General features: G+C 45.6%; 1 non-coding gene across 1 annotated transcript; it reads left to right on the forward strand.

The window, feature by feature from the left end:
* Positions 1-5684: 5684 nt before the first annotated feature.
* Trnat-ugu (transfer RNA threonine (anticodon UGU)) lies at positions 5685-5759 on the forward strand. The gene has a single exon. It is a non-coding gene; the product is annotated as a tRNA-Thr (tRNA).
* The last annotated feature ends 602 nt before the right edge of the window (positions 5760-6361 follow it).

Below are 6361 nucleotides of genomic sequence, written 5' to 3' on the forward strand. Positions count from 1 at the left end.
CTGTAACAGCAGAGCGCATGCTGATGGACTTCAAGCGTAATGTTAAACACACAAACCGTATCGGATTTATCTCATTGCTTACCTTGTGTGTAGTAAGGCAGGCATTGGTGGAACCTCTACATCTGTCGGCTGGGCAGGGTTTTGCGGCTCTGTTGACTTGTTACTATTTGATCAAGTTTCACACGCTTTAACCCGTTGAAATCCTCTGCGAATGCTACTTCAGTCCTGCAGAAAGAATTATGTAGTTCCATTTAGAGATAACAAAGTCTGTGTCATAATTCAGCAGCTATAACTGATAAAAATTGGTTGTATTCGTCACAAAATTCACACCATTGTTCGCTGTAACTTAGCGAAAACTACATTTGGGTGTTTTAACTCGTTCTGTATGCCATAAGTTTGCCCTGTCTTAGGTGGCACACCTACGTATTGATTACTGCCAGATCACAACCAGTAAATGATTCTGGAAACTGGATGTAAATGCAAATATATTTCAAGCTCCTCAAGACACTTCATAATAAACGGAGGATAAACGTAGGTATGTACTGAATTATTCAAATGTACACAGCAGGAATCACCATATCGCCAGTACTCGATCTTAGCAACTGGAAACTGGCGGGTTAGGAACATTAAAGACGCTAAGCCTACTTGAAAGTACTGAGAGCATAGGTTAAAGACCGATCTGGCCTGCAGCATAAAAGAACACTCAGCTTGTTCGCTGCCCCCTCATTCTTCCTCCTACGGCAACAAGGTAGCAGTGAGCAGCTCATTGTTTACTAAGTGGGATGAATCACAGTGCGGCGACAATCCTAATTAATTTGTTCAACGTTTCTTCTTTGTGTTGTTGGGTGCCAGTTGCAAGAGGCGGCAGAAGATGAATGCCAAGCCGAAGAGAAGGAAAAGTAAACGAGAGTGTAGGCTAAACAGAATAATGTTGACTACTGCTGTTTCTCGGGTCGGCGTTAATCAGGACGAACGCCCGCCTCTCGCTACACAATACTGACGCGTGTGCCAAACTTGGTTGTGCGACGTGGGAGAACAGAAGGGGCTCTCTGCCTATCACACTCCTGTCTTAGTCAACTCTTTAGTGGCCTTGGGCTTCGATTCAGTGGTCGCTTTCTCACGTTGGCATCTGTGCTCATTGTTTTCCCATAACTCACTGGTATGTTGCTAAGAGTTGCCAAGCGAGGTGGTGCAGTGGTTCGCACACTGGACTCTCAATCGGGAGGACGACGGTTCAAAACTGCCTCCCGCCATCCAGATTTAGGGTTTCCGTGACTTCCCTAAATCGCCTCAGGAAAATACTGTGATGGTTCCTCTGACAGTGCACGGCCGATTTTCTTTCCGATCCTTCCCTCATCTGAGCTCGTGCTCCTTCTTTAATGACCTCGCTGTCGGCGGGACGTTAAACACTAATCTTCTCCTCCTCCTACAGCTTATTTCTGGTCTGGTAATCGTTCATAACAGGTATGCATTGCAGCAGTAATCAACATTTACGCAATGCTTTACATCTCGCTTTCGTAATAATGTTGAGTTGTTACTATACTACATACGCCTGTGATATAAATCCATGGGAACACACATACATAAAAACCCAGTTTCAACTCATATTTGTTTATGCGCATTTGTACAAACTCTATTGCCACATTTTAATTGTATTATGTTTTTTTGTATGTCTTTCACTAAAACTCAGCATTTTTCTCATTGCAACAAGGCACTCTTCACCTGCATTTTACCTCTTTCTGTTTGTATGACATTAATACGTTTATAAAACTGATAAACACTTTGATTATTTTGATAGGTGGTGGTGGTGGTGGTTAGTGTTTAACGTCCAGTCGACAACGAGGTCATTAGAGACGGAGCGCAAGCTCGGGTTAGGGAAGGAGTGGGAAGGAAATCGGCCGTGCCCTTTCAAAGGAACCATCCCGGCATTTGCTTGAAACGATTTAGGGAAATCACGGAAAACCTAAATCAGGATGGCCGGAGACGGGATTGAACCGTCGTTCTCCCGAATGCGAGTCCAGTGACAACATCTGGTATCTTTAGCTCATTCATACTAGTAATTTGTTCTCAATTAGAAAGTTTACACATTGTTTAATAAACACTGAATTTTGCTCTTTTTCACCTTGTAATCTCTACATTGTTTTATTCGTGTAATATTTAAATGTCTTATCTTTGTGCACGTTCTCCATGAAATACCAATGTTTTTATCAATATAATCACCTTCGCTCTTATTACTATAGATGTCAATTCTATCGTATTAGGCATTCATTTTTGTGATAATCTACATGTCTATGAGCATCATCCTCTATTCATTTTGAAGTAGGTTGCTTTCCACCATTATGCATTTTATTATGTTGCACTGTTGTACTTTTATCATCTGGGGCTTGATTGTTGCTCTACACATGTTTTTCGAATGAGTGAACACGACTGGACTTAAGGTCAACTTTAAATGACCGTGCACTAAACATTTGTTGTTCTTGGACACATGTTTGTGCGTGGTACTTTCATTAGCCATAAATGCAACCAACCATACTGTGCGTTGGTCTCCATTTTTTTCTCTTTGTGAACGTCTGTGATGTTTCCTTACTGGCACAAATACCAATTTTGATTTTTGTAATTTGTTATTTGTGTGCATTAACCGTAAGGACATCCTTACAATCAGGCACACTCATTTCAGATATTTTGTGCAGCAGCCTGAAGTCCAGCTCTCTGAATGCGTGTGTTAAAGTGAGTTAATAAGCATGGTGTCTCACAGGATGTCTCCGCATTTACTGTCTTAATGGTGATGAATAAAGGACTGGCAGATCTTGACCTCTGTTTCTTTATGGGACCGTTTGGTTCCTTCGGGCATGCTGTGGAATGTTTGAGTTAGGTATGATTATTTGCTGCTGCTGTGTCACACTTCCCCATCTCTGAAGCGAGGTACACACGTTGCATAAAAATTTAGAGTGAGCGGCAGGGAAATGCAAGACGGCAGGCTCTCTGGCCTCTTCATGCACTTATTAACAGCCATCACACCAGCCTGTCTTTCTTTCCGACATTTCACTTTCATATTACACTGTCATACAAAGTAGGTAATCGATGCTCTGTACCGGTACGTGCATGATCGGCAGCAGGATGCACGCATATCATAATTCTCTTCATTTCACGTTGGACACTGGCGGGAACTTTTGGGATGTGGGGAGACCAATCGCTCACAACAGTAGCGAACGGGCAAAACGCGGGTGGAACATTCGGTTACTGGGAATTACTGACGGAGTCCCAACCCGCCCGTGGCTGGCGGCTCTCACTTTTGATGTCACGTCTCAGGGTCGAGAGCAACGGACGCTCGCTATTTTTACAATTACTGGAGCAGTTTTCTCATGTTTTCGCCAGGAAAGCGCCAGTTCAGTGCTACATGTAGCACCCCACCTATCATATTAGATTGTCGCCGGTCGCCAGGAAAGTTCTGGTGCAGAGTCCTGGTGGAGGCTGCAACAGGCTGCTCGACTTTTACGTCAGCACACGTTTGCAGTCACTGTCGGCAATCGGTGGTAAGGAATGGTATTGTCGTCTATGATGACGGAGTGCGTCAGTGGGAGTCTAGATGAATTTGTTGTGAGGTTTTAATTGGCGAAAGCTTTGTTTATGGGCGACGACTGGCCGAGTTATGGCAGAGCAGACGAATGAAGAAACCATTGCGTGGAAAACGTTTCCAGAAGGGCGATGAGGTGATTTTCGGGGTGTGGAGTTTCATAACCAGCGAAAGTGCAGAATTCTGCAACTAGTGTCCCTGTCAAGTCATCCATCATGGGGAAAAATGTGTCACATCGGAGGGTGAATGGGTACAGGAAGACTACCGCCAACACTGAGGGGGCATAAATGTTGTTCGTTATGTCGTGCACTGTTACCAAGGCCTTAATGCTCTCCTCAAAACCAGAAGTTTGTCAAGAAATTTCAAAATAAACATCTACAAAACACTCCTACAGCCACTAGTAGTAGATGGAAGTGCCGCCTGGAGTACAACCAAGCAAGATCAGAACAGACTGATGATATTTGAAAGGAAAGTCCCTTGGAAAATTTTTGGACCAGTTTACGATAATGAGAGTGAAAAATTGGAGGATTCGTCACAACACAGAGCTGTATGATATTTTACAAAGAGCCGAACATCGTGGTTATAATGAAGACGACGACGACTCCAGTGGGCAGGGCATGTAGCTCGAATGCAGGACAACCGATGGCCGAAAACTGTACTCAACACCAAGCCAACTGGAAGGAGGCCCTTAGGAAGACCTAGAACTCATTGGAGTGACTGCGTATCCAAAGACCATCAGAGAGCGGAACTGCTGGAAGGATGGCAGAACGTGCGGCTGGTCCCGGCGGAGGTTCGAGTCCTTCCTCGGGCATGGGTGTGTGTGTCTGTCCTTAGGATAATTTAGTTTAAGTATTCTGTAAGCTTAGGGACTGATGACCTTAGCAGTTAGGTCCCATAAGATTTCACACACATTTGAACACTTTTTTTTTATGGCAGAAAGGAGCCGAAGAGAAGCTGAAGTGGAGGTAATCTCTCAAAGCAGCGATCCATTGGGCTTGATCGCGTGAAGTACGTATGTAATGTCGTGCACTATGGTACATCCACGTTGCATTCCTTGTATCCGTGTTTGTCGGCACCCAGCCAAATATCCTCAGGGAGAATGTGAAGACTTCTGGCTCACCAAAGATTGTCAGCGCGGTGATCATTCTTGCATCTTGACTTGATGAGGCAGTAGTGAGTGGTGTGCCAAAAGAGATGCTGCCAACAGTTAACACTCGACATCGAAATGGGACAACGTCGTTTTTCAGAGTAGTTCCCTGTCCACATATAGCATCACGATGAGCATATACGTGTGTGGAGGCGGCCGCTGTGGCAGAGCGGCTCTAGGCGTTTCACTTCAGAACCGCGCTGCTTCTACGGTCGCAGGTTCGAATCCTGCCTCGGGCATGGATTTGTGCAAACAGGCGTTTATATACATCATTGGGGCAATGTTGAAAATGTGTGCCCCCACCGGGACTCGACCCAGGGATCTCCTGCTTACACGGCAGACGCTCTATCCATCTGAGCCACCGACGGCACAGAGGATAGTGCGCCTGCAGAGTCTTATCCCTTGCACGCTCTCCGTGCTAGGGTGTCGATTTAATTATCATTTTATTCTAGAGATGCTGAACGGTCGTCAATGGTATCTGTTCTTTCGGGAACAAATATTACCTTCATATATAGTTAAAATACGGCTAACCGGCCATTGACCTTCTTGTGCGAACGCACACGCTATGCCCCAAGTCGTACGGGACTTCCTAGATTAATCTGTCACGAGTAATGAGTGTGATGGGCAAATATTTATTAGGCGCAGCACCGCTGGACCCGGGTTTAACAGTATAAACAGTGGCGGTGAGAGAACTGCTGTGCGCCGTTAACGCCTCGCTGCAGGAAAGCACTACCCCCGGGCACCAGCTGCCAGTTTTCTATTCCCTTCCAGTCACCAACGAGAGCTTGCTTACCAGTCACTTACCAGAGGGGCACAGGCTACCTTCTACTAATATGCTACCTTCTACTAATCACCTAAGAGTTGCCTTCCAATCAGTCATCAGTGTAGCGTGGACATGTTGGGAATGTGGGTCACACAGGGAGGGTGCAAGGGATAAGTCCCTGTAGGTGCACAATCCTCTGTGCCTTCGATGGCTCAGATGGGTAGGGCGTCTGCCATGTAAGCAGGAGATCCCGGGTTCGAGTCCCGGTCGGGGCACACATTTTCAATATGTCCCCAATGATGTTTATCAACTCCTGTTTGCAGCTAGGGTGTCGATTTAATTATCATTTATTGGGTGTGTGTGATGTCCTTAGGTTAGTTAGGTTTAAGTAGTTCTAAGTCTAGGGGACGGATGACAGATGTTAAGTCCCATAGTTAAGTCTAGGGCTTAGAACGCCTGGAGTGTACAAGATACCATGTCAGTGTGGCTGTTACTACGTCGGCTGAACAGTACGCACTGTGGAGCAACGCGGGACGGAACACGAGAGGTGCTTGCGCCTACGCTATCCAGAAAAATCAGCAGTGGCAGAACACGCCTTAGAAAATGGACAACGAATTCTATTCGACGAAGGGATTGTGGCATAGCGTCAAAAAAGAAGCTATTGAAATAAAAACCTCTGAAAACACCATCAACAAGGACGGTGGTTTACAGCTCAACACTGCGTGGGGTCCGACCAGAGAGAGGTTAAAACGGTCACGACTGACGCAGGATGAAAACATTACCATATATGGCTGTTAAGAGAGCAATAGTGACATCACAGCCAGCAGTGCCGCTATATAATGACGCGACCACGGCGACACAGCAGTCAGCCTTACTA

The sequence above is a fragment of the Schistocerca nitens genome, chromosome 1, assembly GCF_023898315.1.
Source record: "Schistocerca nitens isolate TAMUIC-IGC-003100 chromosome 1, iqSchNite1.1, whole genome shotgun sequence".
In the NCBI taxonomy this organism is placed as follows: domain Eukaryota; kingdom Metazoa; phylum Arthropoda; class Insecta; order Orthoptera; family Acrididae; genus Schistocerca; species Schistocerca nitens.